Source organism: Entelurus aequoreus, linkage group LG25 (assembly GCF_033978785.1).
Source record: "Entelurus aequoreus isolate RoL-2023_Sb linkage group LG25, RoL_Eaeq_v1.1, whole genome shotgun sequence".
Classification (NCBI taxonomy): Eukaryota; Metazoa; Chordata; class Actinopteri; order Syngnathiformes; family Syngnathidae; genus Entelurus; species Entelurus aequoreus.
The window spans coordinates 17,136,225-17,149,512 of NC_084755.1; the positions used below are offsets into that span (position 1 = coordinate 17,136,225).

Genomic DNA, 13,288 nt, shown 5'->3' on the forward strand with positions numbered 1-13,288 from the left:
AAAACCAGACATTTGCAGCTAGAATAGTCATTTACCACATTAGCAATGTATAGAGTGTATTTCTTTAAAGTTAAGACTAGTTTAAAGTTATCTTCATTGAAAAGTACAGTGCTTTTCCTTCAAAAATAAGGACAATTCAATGTGACCCCAAACTTTTGCACGGTAGTGTATTTTGTTATGGTTTGAAAATGAAAAATATCAAAATGGCCCCCACATGCTTTAATTTTTCCGTGTGCGGCCCTCAGTGGAAAAAGTTTGGACACCCCTGTTTTATACATACTGTATATTGTATTGCTTTTTAAAATAAAAAAATATCCAAATGGCCCCCCCGCTTGCTTTGATTTTTCAGTGTGCGGCCCTCAGTGGAAAAGTTTTGGACACCCCTGGTTTAAACGCAATGACGTCATGGCTCCTGTAGGCCCTATTGTAAGCATACTTCTATGTTTATTTACAAGCTAGAATGCATTAAAAAAAACAACAACAAAGAAACGTGTGTTCTTGTCTCTCCTAAGGATTGTGAATTATAGGCAACATTTGAAAAAAAAAGTGCATTTCCCCTTTGAGGTCTATTTTGAACCCCCGCTTAAACCTAATAGTGTCCACATAAAGGGTTAACATGGGCAAACACACTTGTACACAACACAAGGGTCAAATAAACCACAGTGTAATATCTTCATCTGGAGTGTATTTCCTGCCCTAAGGCTATGCTTTTCTTGAACAACACACAAACACCAGCATTTAAGGACAAAGCCATGCACTCCCAAACATCTGGACCAACTCCTATATTTGTTTAGGACACAAGTAGTAGATCCTAGTTGTCTGCAACTTCAAGACAAGCACAATCATCAGGTCCAAAGTTCAGTTTGGAATGGAAATTTAAGAGGATAATAAAATAACAGCAAGCCGCTCATTCAAAAGACAAATTAGTCTGCCCTTCATTCTTTTGGTGGGGGAAAAAAAGTGTCAAATTTTACAGGCCGACATGTGAAGAGACAGTTATATTGTGCAACAACAGAGGAGGGTTATTATCTTGTCTGCACCGAAATGACGCCAATTGATTGTTGGGTCATTTTTATTTGAAAGCGGCCGAGAGAGTAGCAAGCAGCAGTGCCCACGGGAGCTGTGAAATGTTAGTTTTGGATTCAAGGTAAACAGCCGCTCCCATGGTGGGCCTGTACCCTACACGGAGTAAGCACATGTTTCCCATTGTGGTTAAAAGGGAAGGGGATTAAAGTGTAGTGCAGCCGGAGCCACACTCGTGCACCCCATGAGTGCTGCTGGGGTCTTTCAGGACTGCTGATGCAGCCCGGTTGGAAGAGGATGCTTCATCGGGGGGAAGCCATCGCTAGATCAAGTCAGGGTCCTCGATTGGAGGCTTTTTTCGTTTCTTAGGAGGAGTCATGCTTGACGGTAAGAATGGTGTTCCTGGGATTAAAGGCCTCATCTTTTCTCCTTCAAACATATTGCTGGGTATTGTGGCCAAACAGCTCAATTTTTGTTTTATCTGACCACATAACTTTACTCCAGAAGGTTTTATCTTTGTCCATGTGATTTCAGATGTAACAAAAAGTGCGCTGTTTGGCCACAATACCCAGCAATATGTTTGGAGGAGAAAGGGTGAGGCCTTTAATCCCAAGAACACCATTCCTACTGTCAAGAATGGTGGTAGTAGTGTTATGCTCTGGGCCTGTTTTGCTGCCAATGGAACTGGTGCTTTACGGAGAGTAAATGGGACAATGAAAAAGGAGGATTACCTCCAAATTCTTCAGGACAACCTAAAATCATCAGCCCGGAGGTTGGGTCTTGGGCGCAGTTGGGTGGTCCAACAGGACAATGACCCCAAACACAAGTCAAAAGTGGTAAAGAAATGGCTAAATCAGGCTAGAGTTAAGGTTTTAGAATGGCCTTCCCAAAGTCCTGACTTAAACGTGTGGACAATGCTGAAGAAACAAGTCCATGTCAGAAAACCAACAAATTTAGCTGAATTGCACCAATTATGTCAAGAGGAGTGGTCAAAAATTCAACCAGAAGCTTGTGGATGGCTACCAAAAGCGGCTTATTTGTGATATACCATTTTAGTGGGGGGGCATAGCTCGGTTGGTAGAGTGGCCGTGCCAGCAACTTGAGGGTTCGAGGTTCGATTCCCGCTTCCACCATCCTAGTCACTGCCGTTGTGTCCTTGGGCAAGACACTTTACCCACCTGCTCCCAGTGCCACCCACACTGGTTTAAATGTAACATAAATATTGGGTTTCACTATGTAAAAGCACTTTGAGTCACTAGAGAAAAGCGCTATATAAATATATTCACTTCACTTCACACTTCACTTATTGCAGTGAAACTTGCCAAGGGACATGTAACCAAATATTAACATTGCTGTATGTATACTTTTGACCCAGCAGATTTGGTCACATTTTCAGTAGACCCATAATAAATTCATAAAAGAACCAAACTTCATGAATGTTTTTTTGTGACCAACAAGTATGTGCTCCAATCACTCTATCACAAAAAAAATAAGAGTTGTAGAAATGATTGGAAACTCAAGACAGCCATGACATTATGTTCTTTACAAGTGTATGTCAACTTTTGATCGCGACTGTACATGTTAAAAATGCTAACAGTAAGGATTATGAATAATTTGTTTTATTTTTTTTTCATTTTATTTTTATTGACATCCAGCATCAGACATTCCTATCCATTACATCATATTCACATACATCTTATATATGTTGTCTGCCCTAAATGTCCAAATGTTTTTTGTTTATATCCCAACCATACCACCCACCCCCCCCCAAAAAGAAAGTAACAGCAAAAAAACAACAACAAAGTAATATCTATAAATACATCAATTAAATAAACAAAAAATAAATGATAATACATTAATAATAATAATAATCAGAAATAAAATTTAAAAAATATATATAAACAGATATATATATATATATATATATATATATATATATATATATATATATATATATATATATATATATATATACATATATATATATATATATATATATATATATATATATACACACTGTATATATACACACACACATACACATACATATATACCTGTACACATATAGTGAGTAATCCTTTTTTTTTTTTTGAGCAGTCCAATCATTAATTCGAAAAATTAAATATATTGTTTTATATATAAAAACATGATGGAGTAAAGTAAGATGGAGGACCAAAACAAAACATCTGGTTTTTGCCGGGAACCTGTGAGTCAAACAGACCACATGCAGGTGGCACAGCGGACACTTTAAGGCAAGAGACTGTGACTGTGCAGCCAATTAAAGAACAATTTAAAAAAGGCAAATAGTGCAACGGGCCATTGAAGAAGATATGCATAGTGGAGCATATCTGCATTTACCACAAAAGCTGCCAATTAAGTACCACCCCATGACACTTACACCACATGACACTCAGAAAAAAACCCTATTGCTGTACTGTGAAGAAAAAGGAAGGGGGGCTTGGGTTGGGGCACACCCAATATTAGTGTCTCTTGTTAAGTAGTCAACCCAAGCATATATAAAAAAAAAAACGTAACTTGGGGGTGATTCGGTGAACGAATTTTTTGAACAAATCCATTTAAGGAACTGATTCTAGTGATTCAGTACAGTCAAAAGAACTGCCGATCCCATCACTAACGTGGGATTGATGACAACATTCGATCTTTAAATACATTCTTGAAAAAACAATATTGTTGTAATTAATTTTGTGGCGAGTTTGGTCCGTTTTACATGTGAAAAAGTTACAAATCATATAGTCTATAATTAACAAAGTCTAACGATAATTTCATTGTGAATTTATGACACAACCATCTTGACTTTGAACACACTGCACACGAGCGAATGAAGGGCATACTTACTCAACAGCCATACTTGTCACACTAAGGGTGGCAGTATGAACAATGCCAACACTGTCATAAACATGTGCCATATAGTGAAACCACACTAAACAACAACGACAAACACATTTTGGAAGAATATTTGCACCGCAACACAACATAAACACTACAGAACAAATTCCCAGAATTCCCTGCAGCACCAACTCTTCCGGGACGCTACAATATAAACAAACGCCATTGGTGGATCTACACCTAACATCCACTGTAATGATACCATGAACAATAGCGTATCTAGTTTTTTAATTTATATTTTGTTTATAAACTCAGGAAATATGTCCCTGGACACATGAGGACTTTGAATATGACCAATGTATGATCCTGTAACTACTTGGTATCAGATTGATACCCAAATGTGTGGTTTTTGATTGATTGAGACTTTTATTAGTAGATTGCACAGTACAGTACATATTCCGTACAATTGACCACTAAATGGTAACACCCGAATACGTTTTTCAACTTGTTTAAGTCGGGGTCCACGTTAATCAATTCATGCTATCATCCAAAACTGATGTAATGTATCAAACAACAGAAAAAAAATTGATTATTACATTTTAACAAGTGTAGATAGAACATGTTAAAAGAGAAAGTAAGCAGATATTAACAGTAAATGAACAAGTAGATTAATAATTCATTTTCTACCACTTGTCCTTAAAAATGTTGGCAAAATAATAGAAAACAGACAATATGTTACAGCAGGGGTGTCCAAACTTTTTCCACTGAGGGCCGCACACGGAAAAATTAAAGCATGTGGGGGCCCATTTTGATATTTTTCATTTTCAAACCATAACAAAATATATGCATTTTTAATTTATTTTACCTTTAGGGGTCCCGGGGACCATAAAGGGTCTCAGTCATTAAAATGTTAAAAATAAGTCAGATTATTATTATTTTTTAATTATTTAACGCTTACAGTAAATCTCTATATCAACTTCAAGTTGATATAAAGTAATACAATTTTTAAAAAATGTTTTATGGCTTTTCTGTCAAAAACAACTTAGTTTTTTTTATAGTAAAACTGAAATATGCAGTATTTAGTAATTAGAGCCCTAAAAGATCAATAATGCAGCACACCATTGATTTTAATTATTTCATATTTTTGAGTAATCACAGTGAAAAGATAAATAAAAAATCACTAAATATATTTGGGATCCAAAAGGTGCTCCACTCATAAAGTGATACATTTTTATTAGGTTTTTCTTTTACTTTCAACACTTAAGTTACAAGATCAACTTCAGATATATCTGTCGATTTTATGCTGGAACTATTATTTTGTTTGTTTTATGCGCTTTTGTCAAAGAAAACTTTGATGTTTTTAACTTTTTATATGGCTACTACACAATATATGCAATATTTACCACATAAAACATTTTAAAGTGAAATATTTGAAGTAATTGGAGCCCTGAAAAAAATTCATTATAACATGGATTTTTTGTCATTATTTTTTTTTTTTGAGCAATGGCAAAAAAAGAAAAATGAAGAAAGACAAAAGAAAAAAAAACAGCCTGCATGGCAGCTTTTGTGTCAACATTGCAACTTTTTCTCGTTAGATTTCACCTCATTACACTTTTTTTAATGTTCTTTTTTATTTTTACAATAGTATTTCCAGAATGTGTGGCGGGCCGGTAAACAATTAGCTGCGGGCCGCAAATGGCCCCCGGGCCGCACTTTGGACACCCCTGTGTTACTGCATATGTCAGCAGCTAAATTAGGAGCCTTTGTTTGTTTACTTACTACTAAAAGACAACTTGTCTCGTATGTTCACTATTTTATTTAAGTACAAACTTGCAATAACAAACATATGTTTAATGTACCCTAAGATTTTTTGTTAAAATAAAGCCAAAAATGCCATTTTTTGTGGTCCCCTATATTTTGAAAAGTACCGAAAAGTACCAAAATACTTTTGATACTGGTACCGGTACCAAAATATTGGTATCGGGACAACACTAATACACACACACCGAGCACCCACTGGCAAAAACGTAGATCGGCGCCTATGTCGTTAAGTACCCTGTCCTGAAAGGACTGACAATTTACCTGTGGCTGACATTTGGCATTACCTTGTTCCTAAGGAGCTTTTGACACAAAACATGGTGGAAAAGGTGGAATGAAGAACACATGAAGCCTAATCCAGTCAAGGATTAAGAGTGGGCGAATATCACCAATAATAAACAAATGACTAACATTCCCCGTATATGTGGTTACAAGCCCCAAGGCTCCAAGAGACCCCGACAAGGGTCTGGATCCAATCCCTGCTGTTTATCAGTGCGAGTAGACGCCACCACTTGTGAAACCTCCGCAGAAAAACACTCTAGGGACAAATCCAGTACACACCCCTATTATAATCACCAGTTGAGTCGGTTTACCCATTTATCTAACGACGACATTGGACTATTTCTCGAAGCTACGACCAGTCGGAATATACACCAAAGTTATTCAAACGCATGAAGCAACTTCTGACTGTAAAAGGCCATCAATCTCACACACATTTTGTAATCATACATTTTCGGGCCAAGCCACAGAGACTTGCAATGCTGTAACTCAGAGGCAATACAAAAACCACCAAACCGGCACCAGGGGTTTTCTACGCGCCTCCCAGCAATATTTAGAAGCAGGGGGCTGCTGCTGCAAAGTGAGTTTTTTGGGGTCACGTTCAAGAGCCGAGAAAGGGGGGGGGGGGGGGTTTATTTAAACAAAAAACTCGACACCGTACGGATGGTGGAGCAGCGAACTTGTGTGTTATTGGCCAAAATATTGGTTGTTTGGTTGTGTGCTGCCAAGGAGATGATTGCGCAACGTCGAAGATGGACGACGTATTACTTTTAGTGTTAACAGATGTGATAATTAACAACATGTCATGGAAATTGAAGCATTGAAAGACAGTCAGAAAAATAAAAATCTAACGAAATTTACTTGCAAGGCAAAGCAATCTTTCTCTGAATGTTCTGAACTCCTGTTTTAACGCCAGTGACGAATTAAGCAGAATTATGCTGCTTAGTTACAGGGACATATTTTTTTTCTCGTGTTCTATTGTTCCTTTACAGAAAAAAAATTAGTTAAGAGTAAATCAACAGTGTCTCTTTAAAGTATTATTTAGTGCATACTAGGGTTGTACGGTATACCGGTATTAGTATAGTACCGCGATACTAATGAATCATATTCAGTACTATACCGCCTCTGAAAAGTACCGGTCCACAACAACATAATAATAAGTGATTATTACATTTTAACAGAAGTGTAGATAGAACAAGTTAAAATAGAAAGTAAGCAGATATTAACAGTAAATGAACAAGTAGATTAATAATTCATTTTCTACCACTTGTCCTTAATAATGTTGACAAAATAATAGAATGATAAATGGCGGCTAAAGTCCAGCTCCAGTCTGCAGTGTTTTAGCTACTTCTAAATCACTAATCCTCGCCTCCATGGCGACTAATAAAGTAAGTTTCTTACAAGTATCATCCCTGCAGGACGAGGAATAGCTAAACATGCTTCGCTACACACCGTAGCTCACCGGCGTCAAAATGTAAACAAACACCATTGGTGGATCTACACCTGACATCCACTGTAATTATACCAAGTACAAGAGTGTATCTAGTCGATACTACTATGATTACATTAATATTTTTTAGCATCACAGAATCTTCTTTTGTTTTTTTAAAATCTTTATTATGTTTATAAACTCAGGAAATATGTCCCTGGACACATGAGGACTTTGAATATGACCAATGTATGATCCTGTAACGACTTGGTATTGGGTTGATACCCAATTTTGTGGTATCCATCCAAAACTAAGTGATTATTACATCTTAACAGAAGTGTAGAGAGAACATGTTAAAAGAGAAAGTAAGCAGATATTAACAGTAAATGAACAAGTGGATTAATAATTCATTTTCTACCACTTGTCCTTAATAATGTTGACAAAATAATAGAATGATAAATGACACAATATGTTACTGCATATGTCAGCAGACTAAATTAGGAGCCTTTGTTTGCTTACTTACTACTAAAAGACAAGTTGTCTTGTATGTTCACTATTTTATTTAAGGACAAACTTGCAATAAGAAACATATGTTTAATGTACCCGAAGATTTTTTGTTAAAATAAAGCCAATACTGCAATTCTTTGCGGTTCCCATTATTTAGAAAAGTATCGAAAAGTACTGAAAAGTATCGAAATAATTTTGGTACCGGTGCCAAAATATTGGTATCGGGACAACACTACGGCATACTGGGTTTGTCCCTATACCAATATTTTGGTACGGGTACTGATATTTCGATACTTTGATACTTTTCTAAATAAAGCGTATTTTAACAAAAAAATCTTACGGTATATTAAACATATGTTTCTTATTGCAGTCCTTAAATAAAATAGTGAACATACAAGACAACGTGGCCTAGTGGTTAGAGTGTCCGCCCTGAGATCGGTAGGTTGGAGTTCAAATCCCAGCCGAGTCATACCAAAGACTATAAAAATGGGACCCATAACCTCCCTGCTTGGCACTCAGCAACAAAGGGTTGGAGTTGGGGGTTAAATGACCAAAATGATTCCCGGGCGCGGCGCCGCTGCTGCCCACTGCTCCCCAAGGGGATGGGACAAATGCAGAGGACAAATTTCACCACATCTAGTGTGTGTGGGTACTGATCCGATAAGAAGTAGTTACGGGATCATACATTTAAAGTGTCCAGGGACATATTTCCTGAGTTTATAAATATAATATATATATTTTTAAAAAAGGAAAAAAGATTTTGTGACGATAAAAAATATCGATGTTATCATTGTAGTATGAACTCTTGTACTTGGTATCATTACAGCGTATGTCAGGTGTAGATCCACCCATGGCGTTTGTTTACATTCAGCAGAGCTAGCTTGCTGTTAGCGGTGAGCTATTGTATCCTCCTACGGTGTGTAGTGAAGCATGTTTAGCTATTCCTCGTCCTGCAGGGATGATACTTGTAAGAAACTTACTTTATTTGTCGCCATGGAGGCGAGGATTAGTGATTTAGAAGTAGCGAAAAAACTGCCGACTGCGGATGAACGTTAGCCGCTAGCTAGCTAGCCATGTCTTAAAGCACCTCTTGCTGAGCTGCGTTTCAGTGTTATAACTTCAAATTTATTGTTAGTTTTTAAGCCAAAGTGCGTCCATTCTCCCTTTTCTGTCTACACACCGTGTCTGCTTGTAAGTACTCCGTGATTGTGCGCTGCCGAACATGCTCCTCTGCTCGTAAAACCAGCAATGTACGTTTGTATTTACCGGTACCGGTATTTTTCAGAGGCAGTATAGTACTGTTTTTGATTCATTAGTGTCGTGGTACTTTATTAGTGCCGGTATACCATACAACCCTAGTGTATATCGTGAATTACGGACTTTTTCCTGTGGCTTATATAACGGTGCAGCTAATTTATGGATTTTTATTCGCTAACAGCCATAATGTTTTAAATCCAACATTTAGTATTTCAACAGACACTAAAAAGAGTGGTATTGTTTGTGCTATGCCATTTCTTTTGACGGGTTTGCTCACTGCAGGTGCTGTGGAGTTAACATCTACATAAGTTTATTTCTTATCCATAGGGCCACCAAAAAATATATGTTTCTCCGCTGTGGCCCGTATGGGCCGCAACGGCACCCAGTTGTAATACACTTCCCCACCACTTGTGGCAGTAATGACAATATAAAACAAAAAGAAGAAGACCGGAGCTGAAGTTATAGAGGAGTTTCTTAAGCCCAAAAATTACAACTAAAGTGATGAAGCTGTATAAATAAAATGAAATAAATATACAATACAAATAAAATAAATACAAATTAATAATAGAACATTTTGTAATTTAAAATCAAGAAAAAAAAAAAAGATGAATAAGAGGCTGCAGTATGGATTTTTAAGGCAATACCATCCATCCCCAAAATACAAACCCCGTTTCCATATGAGTTGGGAAATTGTGTTAGATGTAAATATAAACGGAATACAATGATTTGCAAATCATTTTCAACCCATATTCAGTTGAATATGCTACAAAGACAACATATTTAATGTTCAAACTGATGAACTTTTTTTTTTTGCAAATAATCATTAACTTTAGAATTTGATGCCAGCAACACGTGACAAAGAAGTTGGGAAAGGTGGCAATAAATACAGATAAAATTGAGGGATGCTCATCAAACACTTATTTGGAACATCCCACAGGTGAACAGGCAAATTGGGAACAGGTGGGTGCCATGATTGGGTATAAAAGTAGATTCCATGAAATGCTCAGTCATTCACAAACAAGGATGGGGCGAGGGTCACCACTTTGTCAACAAATGCGTGAGCAAATTGTTGAACAGTTTAAGAAAAACCTTTCTCAACCAGCAATTGCAAGGAATTTAGGGATTTCACCATCTACGGTCCGTAATATCATCAAAGGGTTCAGAGAATCTGGAGAAATCACTGCACGTAAGCAGCTAAGCCCGTGACCTTCGATCCCTCAGACTGTACTGCATCAACATGCGACATCAGTGTGTAAAGGATATCACCACATGGGCTCAGGAACACTTCAGAAACCCACTGTCAGTAACTACAGTTGGTCGCTACATCTGTAAGTGCAAGTTAAAACTCTCCTATGCAAGGCGAAAACCGTTTATCAACAACACCCAGAAACGCTGTCGGCTTCGCTGTTCCTGAGCTCATCTAAGATGGACTGATACAAAGTGGAAAAGTGTTCTGCGGTCTGAAGAGTCCACATTTCAAATTGTTTTTGGAAACTGTGGACGTCGTGTCCTCCGGACCAAAGAGGAAAATAACCATCCGGATTGTAACTTACACATCTGTGAAGGCACCATTAATGCTGAAAGGTAGATACAGGTTTTGGAGCAACATATGTTGCCATCCAAGCAACGTTACCATGGACCCTGCTTATTTCAACAAGACAATGCCAAGTCACGTGTTACAACAGCGTGGCTTCATAGTAAAAGAGTGCAGGTACTAGACTGGCCTGCCTGTAGTCCAGACCTGTCTCCCATTGAAAATGTGTGGTGCATTATGAAGCATTAAATACCGCAACGGAGACCCCCGGACTGTTGAACAACTTAAGGTGTACATAAAGCAAGAATGGGAAAGAATTCCACATGAGAAGCTTAAAAAATGTGTTTCCTCATTTCCCAAACGTTTACTGAGTGTTGTTAAAAGGAAAGGCCATGTAACACAGTGGTGAACATGCCCTTTCCCAACTACTTTGGCACGTGTTGCAGCCATGAAATTCTAAGTTAATTATTATTTGCAAAAAAAAAATAAAGTTTATGAGTTTGAACACCAAATATCTTGTCTTTGTAGTGCATTCAATTGAATATGGCTTGAAAAGGATTTGCAAATCATTGTATTCCGTTTATATTTACATCTAACACAATTTCCAAACTCATATGGAAACGGGGTTTGTAGATTAATTAAATATATTTATTTAAATTGTTGAAAATTTCAAACATGTTTCTGCTGTTGAAATGAATAATTTCCTATTTATTGTCAAATTTTATGTTTCAGTTGTATTATGTTTTACATGTTTAGTGTATGTTAACACAATATTGGATAAAAGCACTAAATTCGAATTAAACATCGACTCTGTAAATCCAGTCTTAATTTCTCCAAGCCTTGATATGGGTGTATTTGTGTGTGTGATGAGCGATTCGCTCTAATCCACCTATTTTGTTCCGACTCAGTGTTCTGATCCAGAGTGACAAAAAGCCAAAACGACAACGTGTTGCTTTCCACGGCTGTCTGGCCCACAATGCATTGCCTGCTGAGCACAAGAGATCCACTAAAGCCTGAAGGACTTTTTTTTTTTTTTACCTCACAACCCCAAGCTGGTATCCATGCAGCACAAAAGCCATCTAGGGTGCGACTTGGAAGCTTTAGCCACAAAATAACTCTTTCAATCTGCACTCTGCGGGGTTCAGATTGCGGAGGGGGGGGTGCTGAGGTCGCCTCCATCGACACCAACAAATACTGGACCCCCATTCCAATCCTGGCCTACATGACTGACTCCGACTGAAAGCCCAGCACGTAAAAAAAAAAAAAAGCGCTTCAACAGAAAGACCACCTGCTCATCAAACTAAATTGCACTTGGCGAGGGTGATGAGGGAGTATATAAAAATTGAAGGGGTGCGACAGGAGTGGAAAAATGAGCAACAATACAAAGAAATACAAGTCTGTGATCTTGTCAACAAAAGAACAAATTGCGTTTCAGCGGCGCGACACCCGAGGGTCAAATTCGGAATAAGATCCCACTCTGCGAGGATGTCGATAAAGGTTCCATCAGTTCTCACGAGAGAGCCGAGCCAGGCACACACTTCTACCTTTCAGCCTTTCATCATGGCTTCTTTTGTAATTCCCAGCGCTTGTTTTCTGTTGTCTCGCTCCACAATTGACGGTTATTATTCCAAGCAGCATTATCTTTATTAATGCCACAGGTCTCCGCCGGACAGCACACTGGGCCTGGTCAGAACCGCAACCAATTTCCTGGAGATAAAAGCCCAGCGGAGGGCTGAGAGAGAGCCAGACAGCTCGGACAGGCCTTCATCCTCCCTTCTCGTTCTTGGAGAGAGGCAGAGCGGATGTGGCTTTCATCTTGGCGCTCAGATCACACGAAAACTACCACTCGCCATTTCAGCTTTTGTCAGAACAAACTGTGATTATTATTAGACAGAAAATTGCAATGGCTTGAGAACACCAACTGGCGCAGTTAATGACGGCCAGCCGGGGCCATTTCCCAAAAGTCAATCATGCATGACGAGTTGTTTTAAAGACGGTGTGGAGAGCTGACGTGTGGCCAGGGCCCCCCCGGCCTGAGCTGGGCCAGCGCGCGGCCAGAGCACCGGCTTAGTGCCTCCAGCCCACCCCGCTCGCTCCACTGGTCGCACAGCATCAGCTCCCGTCCCGAGCTCGGACACTGATTTATGGGACAGGAGGATTATGGACAAGCCAGCCGTGAGGACCACCCAGATGGTGGCACAGGGCGCAAGCCCCCCACCGGCATACACAACTCAAACGTAGAACAAATACAGACATACTTGCACATGCAGACACCGTAAAAAAAGGAAATGTTAAGATAAAAAAAACATTTGCATTGTTGTTTCAATGACCCATTTCTCAGATGTCCTTAAAAGTGCAGGGGATTTTTTCAAAGTGTCAAAAAGTCATTTTTTTCCCCTAAGTGTCAAAAAGTCTGGATTTTTTTTGTGTGTAAGTCAGAATTTTGTGACAAAAAGTAGGTTTTTTTTCAAGATGTTAAAAAGTGGGGATTTTTTCTAAGTGTCAAAAACTGGGGATTTTTTCTAAGTGTAAAAAAATCTGGATTTTTCTAAGTGTCAAAAAGTCAGGATTTTTTCTAAGTGTCAAAAAGTCAG

At 38.4% G+C, this 13,288-nt stretch overlaps 1 long non-coding RNA gene across 1 annotated transcript in view; it reads right to left on the bottom strand.

The window, feature by feature from the left end:
- The window catches only part of LOC133642857 (uncharacterized), a 168,864-nt gene that overhangs the window by 21,045 nt on the left and 134,531 nt on the right, over nucleotides 1-13,288 (bottom strand). The gene's annotated exons all lie outside the window — the stretch shown is intronic.